Source organism: Prionailurus viverrinus, chromosome X (assembly GCF_022837055.1).
Source record: "Prionailurus viverrinus isolate Anna chromosome X, UM_Priviv_1.0, whole genome shotgun sequence".
Lineage (NCBI taxonomy): Eukaryota > Metazoa > Chordata > Mammalia > Carnivora > Felidae > Prionailurus > Prionailurus viverrinus.
In genome coordinates this window covers 17,283,115-17,295,175 of record NC_062579.1, presented here as the reverse complement: position 1 = coordinate 17,295,175, position 12,061 = coordinate 17,283,115, and the positions used below count along the sequence as shown (strand labels likewise).

The window sequence follows — 12,061 nt, the reverse complement described above, 5'->3', positions numbered from 1 at the left end:
TTCGACTCAGGTCATGATCTCAGCGTCAGGAGATCAACCCCTGCATCAGGTTCCACACTGAATGTGGAGCCTGCTTAAGATTCTCCCTCTCTCTCCCTCTCTCTCTGCCCCTCCCCTGCTGTCATGTGCACTCTCTCTCTCTCTCTTAAAAAAAAAGATTTGAAGGTCATTCAGAACATGGGACAATTTCCAATTCTAGCATCTCTGGCCGGACCCTTTAGATTTCAACAGTGCTCCCCAATCACTGCAACAACAACAAAAACTACCACCATCTATTTCTAAAATCTATCCCCACCCCAGGACGATACCACCTCCCATTTAGTATCCCTGATTTAGAGTAAAACATTTTATTTGCAGAAGGATTTTTCAATTAATTTGTTTTTATTTTAGAACACGCGCGAGCAGGGGAGAGGGGCAGAGGGACAGTGAGAATCCCAAGCGGGTTCCACACTCAGCGCAGAGCCCAACAGTGGGGGCCGATCCCATGACCCTGGGATCATGACCTGAGCAGAAATCGAAAGTCGGATGCTCAACCGATTGAGACACCCGGGAGTCCCACTGCAGAACCATTTTTAAAATCTTTAAATATATCACTGATAAAATGATCCGTTTCCTTAGCAATTCCCCCAATTGTGATTCACATTTTTTTTTAAAAAAATGATGTTGAAATTTACAGTCCCACAAAAAAAAGGAGTTTCCCAAGATCTGAGCCAGTTAGCTCATCAAGGGAGTCAATATATAAAATTACATAGCACTTTTTGGGGGGAACACCTACTTGGTCTTTTAGTCATTAAAATAACAGGTTGACAAAAGGAAAAAAGAGCAAAACCCTGCAGGTTGTCTCATCAAGAAAAGCAATTTAATGAGAAGGTGTCATACAGATGTAGGATAATAATAAATATTATAATTATTGTTTTGTCCCCCTTTTGCAGCTATTCTGTTCAGTTGTGTTTTTCAAAAATACTCAGTAATTATGAAACTTCTTTATTAGCAGCATAAATATAAATCAAAAATCCTGCACGCACTGTCAGTCCCAGTCTAGAGAGCACTGCCCTCAGGGTGGGTTTCACGACTCTTGGGGCCAGCAGTGTGGCTGGAGCACCTGATTCTAGCTCAGAAAGCTCATTACACTCATCTCTTCCCAACTGTGCATCCAGCGATGTCAAGTTCACGGCCTGAAAGCAGCAGTGACGGAAGTATCAGCACAGAAATTGGCCGGCGCTGCAGATCAGGTCCACCACCACCACCCACACACCCTGAACTCCAGAGAGTTCTGTTAAACATTCACCAGACACCACTGCATGGGGCTGGCTCCCTGGAAAGAAATACCCGTCACAGAAGTACAAAACAAGATTTTGTTACATCCTCTTGGGAGACAACAGTCCATATTGGGCTCTCTAACGTTTCATCCAATTCTAGCAAAGTACCAAATGATGGCTCATAAATGACCAAGGAAACAAAGCTAAACAGAAACATCAATTCACTAGTATCCAAATATTTATTCAGTACTAACTATGTGCAAAACAGTCTTCTTAAATTCTTTCTGCAAAAAGGCAAGACAGACATTAAATAAGTACATAATGTGCAATGGACCAATGTATATGCTGCCAATTTAAAGAGATAATTCAACAATGACGCTAATATTTTTTGTCTTTATCAAAGGGAATATTAATATTAAATGTGCATGGTGACAGGTATTAAACAAATATTGTCTTGTTTGATCTTCACAACCACACCGTAAGATAATCACTAGGTTGAGCCACATGAAATTGCCAACAGTGGACCAATTTCGACCTCTACAAATGGTAATTTCCACCTAAATCACTTTCTCTGTTTTATAGACAAGGAAGCCAAGATCCTACCACACCAACTTGTCCAATGTCAAACAGCTAGTAAGTGGCAAACCCAGGGTTCCTTGCAGACCAGAATGGCTCCAAAGCCCCTGTGCGCCCACCACACATGCTTCCCAAACGAAAGAAATGTTAAGCACACGTGATGTGCTGCACACATTGAAAGAAATCTTGGCGTTAAACTGTTTTGAAATAACTCATGGTAATAGAAATTAAATCAAGGACATGCGTTTTGCCACATAACACTGGCTTCCTCGGTTTGTTAATCATAAACGATTAGAAATAAATCATACTTGTTGATACATTTGAGAGACTAAAAAAATATTCTAATAAAGATTGCAACCATTGTTTGACTTGTTCTTAAAAGCTCAAATTAATGTTTATACTTAAGAAATTCCACCAGTGTTCAATTTACACTTGAGAAATTAATGTTTAATTTGTACTTAACAAATGACTTTTTAAAAATGCTGTGTAAATCATCAAAAGCCTTATATTCAGTGATTCTCAAGCTGCTAAAATGATCAGAGCTTCAGAAAAGAATTACAGTCATAAATGTTTGAACCAGAGGGTATGGGCAGGAGTGTCTCAATTTTTAAAAATTGGAACATAGTAAAATCATGACACAACACACACATGTGTATGGGTATGTATGTGTATGTGTGTATATACATATACAATATATATTATAGCAATAATCACACCTCAGATAAACCTCATTGGCTATGATACTGCCATATATATATATATATATGTATATATATATATATATATAATTCAAACAAAAGTTTCTTGAAAATTTTTACTCTTGGTATGTGGTATTTTCTCTGATATGTTTTTTTCTTTTCTTTTTTTTTTTTTAGGTAGGCTCCATGTCAAATGTGGGGCTTGAATTCATGACCCTGAGATCAAGAGTCACCAGCTCCACCGACTCGGCCAGCCAGGTGCCTCTCCAATATTTTCTATCCTATCCCATTCCGTTTCATTAAAAAATTCTGGCCACAACTTAGTATATCATTCTCACAATTCACTAATGTGTTGTGACCCCCCAGTTTGAAACACATTCTCTTAGAGATCTTTATTTTAGAGACCTCATCTACCTACATCCCCCATTTTATTCCTTTCCTTCTAGGTTACTGTGTTTTTTGCAACTACAGCTTTGAGCCCCCACTGACCAGCTTCTTTCCTTCCCTCCTTGAACAGATGCTTACAAATAACCTGCTACGTGCTATCGACTGGGCTAAGTGCGGTAGATGCAGTGTATTTATATTCACATCCTGGGATCCCAATGTCCATCCAATCATCCTGCGAATTAACAGCAGCTTCCAACCGTGCTTAGTGCTATCAAGGACAGGTTCCAAGAGAGGGGAATTTGGCCTCGTTAGGAAAGACTTACTGAGAAAATGGTACTTGAGCTAAGATGTAAAGACCCGATCCAGTCTAATCTAATCTAGCCTATTCTGTTCTATTTCATTAAGAAAATGCTTATTTCCATCCCCCAATCTACTCTGACCAACTACTAACTCTAAGTAGTAACTGTCTCCATTCACTTAGTGTGACATTTTCAAGGATCATCCAAGTTGCTGCACTGCATGGATATACCGTATTTCACTTATTCATTTGTCAGTTGATGGACGTCCGCATTGTTGCCACTTTTGGCTACTGAGTAATGCTACCGTGAGTTTTGGGGCACAAGTGTTTGTATGGGCATATGCTTTCATTTCTCTTGGGTATATACCTAAGCGTGAAATTGCTGGGTCATATAGTAACTCTAATTTTAACATTTTAAGAAACTGCCAAACTATTTTCTAAAGCAGCTGCACCATTTTACATTCCCACTAGCAATGTGTGCGGGTTCCAATTTCTCCATACCCTTGCCAACACTTGTTTATTATGTGAATATTTGATTATAGCCATTCTAGTAGGTATGAAGTGGTATCTCATCGTACTTTTGGCTTGCATTTCCTTGATGGCTAATGATGTTGAGCATCTTTGCATGTGCTTATGGACCATGCGCATGTGTCATCTTTGGAGAAATATCTATTTAGATTCCTTGCCTATTTTTAAGTGGGTTACCTATCTTTTTATCATTGAGTAGTAAGAGTTATTTATACATTTTTCTTAAATATTTATTTTGAGACAGACCATGCACGAGCAGAGGAGGGGCAGAGAGAGAAGTAGAGAGAGAATCCCAAGCAGGCTCGGCGCTGTCAGCACAAAGCCCGACGTGGGGCTCAATCTCACAAACCATGTGATCATGACCTAAGCCGAAATCAAGAGTCAGATGTTTAATTGACTGGGCCACCCAAGGGCCCCAATTATTTATACATTTTTTATACAAGTCTCATCACATAAGTTATTAGCAAATATTTTCTCCCATTCTGTTGCTTGTCTTTTCACTTTAAAAAGATTTTATTTTATTTTATTTTATTTTATTCATGTATTTAGAGAGCATAAGAACGCAAGCAAGGGAGAGGGGCAGAGGAAGAGGAAGAGAGAGAATCTTAAGCAGCCTCCATGACCAGTGTGGAGCCTGACATGGGGCTCGATTCCATGACCCTGGAATCATGACCTGAGCTGAAATTAAGAGTGGGACACCTAACCGACTGAGTCATCCACGTGCCCCTTTAAAGATTTTCTTTTTAAGTAGTCTCTCCATCCAACACGGGGCTCGAATTCACAATCCCGAGATCAAGAGTCACATGCTCTACCAACTGAACCAGCCAGGTGCCCCATGTCTTTTCACTTTATTGATGGTGTCCTTTGACACACCAAAGCTTTGATTTGATGAAATCAGATAAGACCCTATCTTACACCACATTTCTCTGATCACCTCTGCAACCATCACCTCCATTTTACCTCAGCAATGGGCCTTGACATCACCCAAAGCTGTGTGAACTCTGCTTTCTTAAACCCCAGTATTCTTCTCTCAGAGTAAAACCCTTTATCCTTCCAGCTTTCTCTCTACCTTGTGTCTGTCACATAAGCCCTGTAAACCCTCTGAGGCCTCCAATCCCCCAGCCTTCTGTTTTCTCCCTGTATGTCACACTCTTATCGTCCAACCTTCTCGCCTTCCGGTCTTTTCTTATCCAGCCTGGACTTGAGAACACAACACTACAAACTCTCCATTCCCTCCCTCCTCTACTCCACTGTCTATTCGCTACGCTTGTTCTGCAACCTCCAACCATATATCAATCCCTCCATCTGCCCTCCCTACTTCCGGTGCTCCTAGGCAGTTTTGAAAAAGTCACGCAATCTTATGTGTTAGAACCGCTCCTGATTCATGTTCTCCGATAGCTGCTGGGCTCTCGGAGCTGCCCTGCTGTCCTTTCATTTGACCCGCTTCTACTTTCCTCTCCGATTCCCTGAGGTCAACTCTACTCCACTCCCTTTCACTCGTGTCATTCCCACCGTGCTCTTCCTTGAACAAGCCAAGATCACTCCCATCTCCTTGGTGCTTGCTGCTCCTTTGCCTTAAACACTCTTCTACTAGGTCCTTGAGTGGCTGAAAACTTCTTGTCACTTAGGTCTCAGTTTAAATGTCACCTCAGGGCACCCGGGTGGCTCAGTCAGTTGAGTGTCCGACTTCAGCTCAGGTCATGATCTTGCAGTTCGTGAGTTCGAGCCCCGCATCGGGCTCTGTGCTGACAGCTCAGAGCCTGGAGCCTGCTTCGGATTCTGTGTCTCCCTCTCTCTCTGCCCCTCCCCTGCTCACGCTCTGTTCTGTCTCTCAGAAATGAATGAACGTTAAAAAAAATAACAAAAATAAATAAATGTCACCTCTTCAGAGAGGCGTCTCCTATCTGCTCTTTCTACTGCTGCTGCCCTCCTGCCCTCCTCTCATTGCTATCACATACCCCTGATTTATTTCATTTTCTTCATCTGCACTGTCTGGAAAAATCTTACTCATGCTCCTAAAACCCTTCACTAGCTAGAGTCAGAGACTTGTTCCTCTGTGCCCTCATAATACCCTAGGTAGAACTTTCTTATGAACTGCTGTTATTTATGGACGACAGTTCTGCGTTCCTCTTCTAGATGCCAAGCTCCTGGCAGACAGATGCTGTGTCTTACTCATCTTTGGCTCCTTCAAGGTGTCCCACACAGAGCAGGGTCTCAGTATATGCAGAGGAGAGGTATAGAAACTCATCTTGGCATGCCAGGGTGGCTCGGTCAGTTAGATGTCTGACTGTTGGTTTTGGCTCAGGTCATGATCTCACGGTTTTTGAGTTCGAGCCCCGCGTCAGGATCTGTGCTGACAGCTCAGAGCCTGGGACCTGCTTCAGATTCTGTGTCTCCCTCTCTCTCTGCCCCTCTCCACACTTGTGCTTCCCCCCCGCAATAAAAAACATTAAAAAAAAGATGATGTCTGATGTCCAACAAGAGATAATAACATAGAACGTGCTTATGCCACGATGAAAATTAAAACACAAAAGCTGCACATAGAAAGATAGAAAATAAACTAACACGTGATGCTGAGTTTCATTATACAGAAGAAATACTGATGCCTTTCTTCTACTTCTCTGAATTCTAGTTTTCTGTGTATTTGCATTACTTTTATGCTGAAATGAGCTCTAATATTTTATTTCTAAGAAAGGACTACAGTCCCATTCTTTCTTTACTTCATACAACTTCAAATATTAATTGATTAATATGCTGGAAAAATGGAAGAATGCAGAGTCAGTGATTTATACAGCCTCTCTCCACAAATTAATGAGAGAAAAAGACACATTACAGTAGTCCTAAAGTGAGGCTGGAGAACAAAACTAATTTCCTGTAGGCTCTGTACCATCGATATTGTATTTCAGATAGTTCTGTATTAGATCCTTGGAAATAGGGTAAATGAGGCTAGCAGAAGTAGCATTTAAATGGGGGGAGGGGCCCCTAGGTGACTCAGTGGGTTAGGCATCCGACTTCGGCTCAGGTCATGATCTCGCAGTTCGTGGGTTCGAGCCCCACATCGGGCTCTGTGCTGACAGCTCAGAGCCTGGAGCCTGCTTCGGATTCTGTGTCTCCCTCTCTCTCTGCCCCTCCCTTGCTTGCTCCGTGTCTCTCGAAAAATGAATAAACATGAAAAAAATATTTTAAATAAAAGAAATAAAATAAAACAGGGGAGACTAGTGGTGGTGCCTGGCTGGCTCAGTCAATAGAGCATGTGACTCTTGATCTCAGGGTTGTAAATGTGAGCCCTATGTTGGGTGCAGAGATTACTTAAAAATTTTTTAAAAAATGGAGGAGACTGTAGGTGAAGTCTCATTTAAATCAAGGTAGGTATGGTTCACTTTAAGGAAAGAAAAATACATGAAAATTCATAAATTTGGGTTTGTTTTATAAAAGGACTCACAAGAGAATTAGTTTGAGATCTAAATTCCCCTAATATATTTAAAACATGACGCCACTCACATAATCTATCAGAAAATAAATTTTCCAAGAGAAAGCTCATCTATGATTCAGGTACCAGAACAAGTACGTAATACAACACATCCCAGTCTAGCAAAGAAGTGGCAAAGTTCCTTAAGAATCATGCGAGGACTTTTAAAACTTGGATACGCCTTGTATCAAACAAGTTGGTTGGATGGAGGAGCCACTCCAGCCTGGTGTTAAGTTTGAGAATGAAACATTTATAGCAGAGTTAAACCTATTTAACAAAGGAGGAGAGCAGATTTTAACGAAACGGATAAAGCTAGGAGAATGTTTCAGTTTGGGGTCCCCCAGACCTGGGTGCTGACAGGAGGATTTCGGTGCCAACGGCTCTCGTGGGAGGTTTCAGGAGACATCGGTAGGGCAGTGGGGAAGGAAGGCAAGCAGCACAGTCCTGCTGGGGAACCCTGGGTGACCAGAGACACACTTCCGAGTCCCCCTGCCTGAGAAGCGAGGGCGCTGTGTCCAGAGAGAGTCTCAGGCCTGAGCAGCACTGTTGACTGCTGGGAGCTGGGCAGGTGCGCGTGACAACAGTAAACCCGGGCTGTGGCGAGCGGGGGAGCCAAGGGCTTCTGTGCTTTGGTGCTTTTTACAAAGTGGTTTTAGCGATTCACACTTCCGGTTCAAACTGCGCAAAGCAGACTTTCTACAAACCGTGTTCTTTCTTTTTTTTTTGTGCCCAGAGTGCACGGGGGCTGCCCACATGCTGTTGCTGCCACATCCCCGTGTGCCGGCTCGGCCGCACTCCCTAGAGGGTTTTCCCAGGTGCCAGCAAGCTGAGGGCCTTGGTGCCCCAGCAGCTCATTCCAGTTCGACCTGTTGTCTGCGGTGGATGTGGTTCCAGGCGGAACACACAGCCCGCACTGCTGTTACAGCAGAAATCCTGGAGTCTTCAAAGCACTGCTCTAAACAACCTGATTCACTTTTATACTTGTTGAACGTGTTCCCCAGGCAAGGCACAAAAGACCGAATGCAGTTAGTCACTCTAGAAGGGAAAGTGACAGTTTGTGATCCAAAAGGACTTTGTCTCCCCATCTTCCTCCTCCCCCTCCTCCCCACACCCTCTTCCCTCCTAAGCAATTTTTAAGGTCCAAAGAATGACTGTAGAGTTCATAATGTGCAGTTTACAGCATGAAAACACTTGGCAGAGGAAACAACAACAAAGTCAACGCCACCTTGCCCATTGCCGAGGGTTACGTAATAAAAGGGCAACCTGCTGTCTCCGGCAGAGCTGGAGGAGGGCTGGGAAGAGAGCTCTGCACGCGCGGTGTCTGTGCCTTGGGGTAGGGAGGGGACACCCTTCCAGGTGTCGGAAGCCTTTGACATGGACAGCATCCGGGCCTCTCCTCCCTGAGCCATCACCTGGAACTAGGGCTGCTCCTATGACACCTCAGCGTGGTTTTTCAAAGGCATCCTCCCCTTCCTCCTGGAGCACACAGCCCCGTGCTGGGCCCTCTGCTTGGCAAGTGGGGCGTGGGCTGCATTTCAGTTCCTGCTCAGTGCCCTTGGTCAGGCGTCCGACTGAGTGCAGGGCACAGCCCACACAACGCACAAGGGGACCGTCCCCAGGACTGGGAGAAACCTTGCTGGGCCTGGAGTAGGTCACCCCACCCCAGGTCAGTCCCACAGTTTACTCATCTCCCTTCTCTTTAAGTGTTTGCTTCAAGATCCTGAAAGATCATTCTTTCCACTTCAGAGGACAGCTCCTTATTCCTGCCTCAACGTGCTTCCTTTCTAAATTACCTGGAAACCCCTGACCCTCCATTTGTTAACCTACATCATTTGGCCTGCTGTATCAGCATTACCCGCCAAGGCTGTATCACTCTTTCCCCCACAAAGTGGCATTACTTTGTGGCAGGGTGTCTGGGGAGGTAAAGGAGGCAAAGGGTCACATTTGCATAAAGGGGGGTGTGGGGAAATTTGCCTAAGAAGCCCGGGTGCCTTCTGGGGGGAAGGTAACCCAGACCCAGAGCCGAGATTCCTTTCCCCAACCTGTGTTAGAGACCACATGACTTTACGACCTTAATAAAGGGCTACAGGCAGGGGAAAGGAGAGACAGAGAGGGGGGCTGACTCTGTACCATCTAAAGGGAGAAAGAAAGCAGGATCTGGGTTCAGGATACAGCCACCACCAGACATGCGCTCACTGGGTTCTCCTGCCAGCAAACCACCACCCTCAGGAGGCGGCTGTGTAAACAAACCAGTAAGCTGCCCTTTCAACAGCGGGCCCCAGGGTTGCCAACCTCAGATAGAATCTGGGGACTCAGGAAGCCCCTGTTGGAACCACTGGCTTCAGAGGTACACCAGACCTGTTGAGAGATACACCTGCAACAGAAGCTTCCTACCATGCCTCTTTCCCCACTTGCAGGAGGCCAGAATTCAGCTCACACCTGATTGGTGGAACCAAAATTACACAGCTGCCAAGCAGTCTGGGAAATGTAATTTTTTTATTTATTAGCATCAGCTACACAAAAAGGCATGCTGAAAGGGGGCTCACTGAAATAGATGTTGAATAACCGTTCCCATCATGGCTCCCCTGTTTGAAAACGTTCCGTGGCTCTCCGTCTGGATCACCCTCTTGAGGGAAAGCAAGGCCTGGGTCCACGATACAGCAGATTCCAGCAATAAATCCAGCTGAAGACTACAGACCCTGGGGAGTCGGGGAGATGTCACAAGATGTTCTTGGACCTTCTTGCACTCTAGTCATTTTCTGTGGACTGGAAAAAACCACTGTGACTTCTATACATGTGTTCACCTATGTTTCAAATATGGCAGCAGTGGTGATTTAAAAAATATAAATCACATAAAAACCTTCCTCACAGATGCCCTGTTCCACACCCACAGACCGCACTCTGCCGGAATGGTAATGTTATCTCCCTCCTCTCTTGCCAATTCCTACCGATCATCTGAGACTCAGCCCAGCCCACCATGTCCACGACCCTGGCAGGTGATTCTCTCTGACCTCCTCAGCCTGGGGTAAATAATTCTCCTCTGTTCTCTCTTTATATCCAGGTAAGTTATACTAATGATAATAATAAAATAAAAGCAAACCGTTATTGGCTCACTTGGTGCCGGGCTCCATGAGGTATGTAGTCTTATCACCCCATTTTACAGAGGAGGACACTGAGCCACAGAGAGGGTACATAACCTGCCCAAGATCACATATTAGTCATGGCTGTGACTCAATCCCAGGCAGCAGTCTGGCTTCAGAGCCCACGTCCTTGGCCAGTACTCTCATTTCCTCTTATCCTACCTATTATTACACTGCCCACCCTGCTATTTATCTATCTCTCCATTTATGTCTCAATCTGTGCCTCTGACTCCACAAACAGCCAATGTCTTTCTTAAAATGGAAAGAGAGGGGCACCTGGGTGGCTCAGCCTGTTGAGCATCCGACTTCGGCTCAGGTCACGATCTCGCGTTTTGGGAGTTCAAGCCCCACATCTGGCTTGCTGCTGCTGTCAGCACAGAGCCTGCTTTGGATCCTCTGTCCCTCTCTCTCCGCCCCGCCCCAGCTTGCACTCTTTCCAAAATAAATAAAACATTTTAAAAATAAATAAAATGGAAAAAATAAAAAGTCAAAAGTTTTTCCTCTCTTCCCAACACAATGAAAATTCCAGGACCAGGGGCGCCTGGGTGGCGCAGTCGGTTAAGCGTCCAACTTCAGCCAGGTCACGATCTCGCGGTCCGTGAGTTCGAGCCCCGCGTCGGGCTCTGGGCTGATGGCTCAGAGCCTGGAGCCTGTTTCCGATTCTGTGTCTCCCTCTCTCTCTGCCCCTCCCCCATTCATGCTCTGTCTCTCTCTGTCCCAAAAAATAAATAAACGTTGAAAAAAAAAATTTTTTTAAAGAAAATTCCAGGACCAGTGTCCAAATTGTTTGATCCTTCCTTCTCTCATCCTCCACTGTCTGTTAACATAGGGATGATTTTCTCCTTCAGCAGAGAATACCACACTAAATTACAGAGCAGACGATGAAATTGCTACCCTCAGCTCTCTTTTTTGCCTGTTTTCTCTAAAATAGATTCTTTCTGTTGGTTGTATAAATACAAGACAGAACCCGCCACTGCCTTGCAATCATGTGGCCAAGTGTATCAGCAGCTCTGATCTCTGCTGGCACAGACCTCCTGGCCAGGATCCACTGAGCACTCCTCAGGACAGCATGAGGCTCCTGGGAACAGCATTCCCATGCAAACATTTATGAGAGTGATGTTGAACAGAGCTTGACATTTCCCCGGGAATCAGAAGGTGTTTCCATATCTGTTTTTGCTTCTACTGTTTATCACCCTGTCTAACACTGAAGACACTTGCCCACAATTCCTATGCCTCAGTACCTGGGAGGCTATGCTCGTACTAACCAATTGGTCCTACTGTAAGTCCGACAGTAAGCTAGCCAGTCACTCCCTATACGGAGGGGTCAGCCACTCTGACACCCTGGAAGGGCCAACTTAGCCCAGACCCATCTCTCTTCTGGCTCAAACTCCTTTCTCTTCCTTTTCTACCTTAAGTGTTTGATCTCTACTAGCCCCCATTTGTTTGGGCTCACAAACCAGGCATTTCCTTTTCCCTCTTAAAGGTAACTTATAAAGAAACGCTCTTTAATCATCTTTCGAGTATGCTGTCCAGGACCCTATACAGGGAAGTCCTCCCTAACTGAGAAGTGCTCTTCCAAAGGCTGGTGTCCTCTGCAGGAAACAGCCAGGGAACAAGCCGGATGGATCAGACATCGCGGCTTTGCATATCTCCCCTGTGTGATTTACACACCTGAGACCATCATTTCTTCCAGTAAGCACACTATT

General features: G+C 44.8%; 1 long non-coding RNA gene across 1 annotated transcript in view; it reads right to left on the bottom strand.

Annotated features, from left to right (window-relative positions):
- The window catches only part of LOC125157402 (uncharacterized), a 68,884-nt gene that overhangs the window by 12,827 nt on the left and 43,996 nt on the right, over positions 1–12,061 (bottom strand). The window lies entirely within an intron of this gene.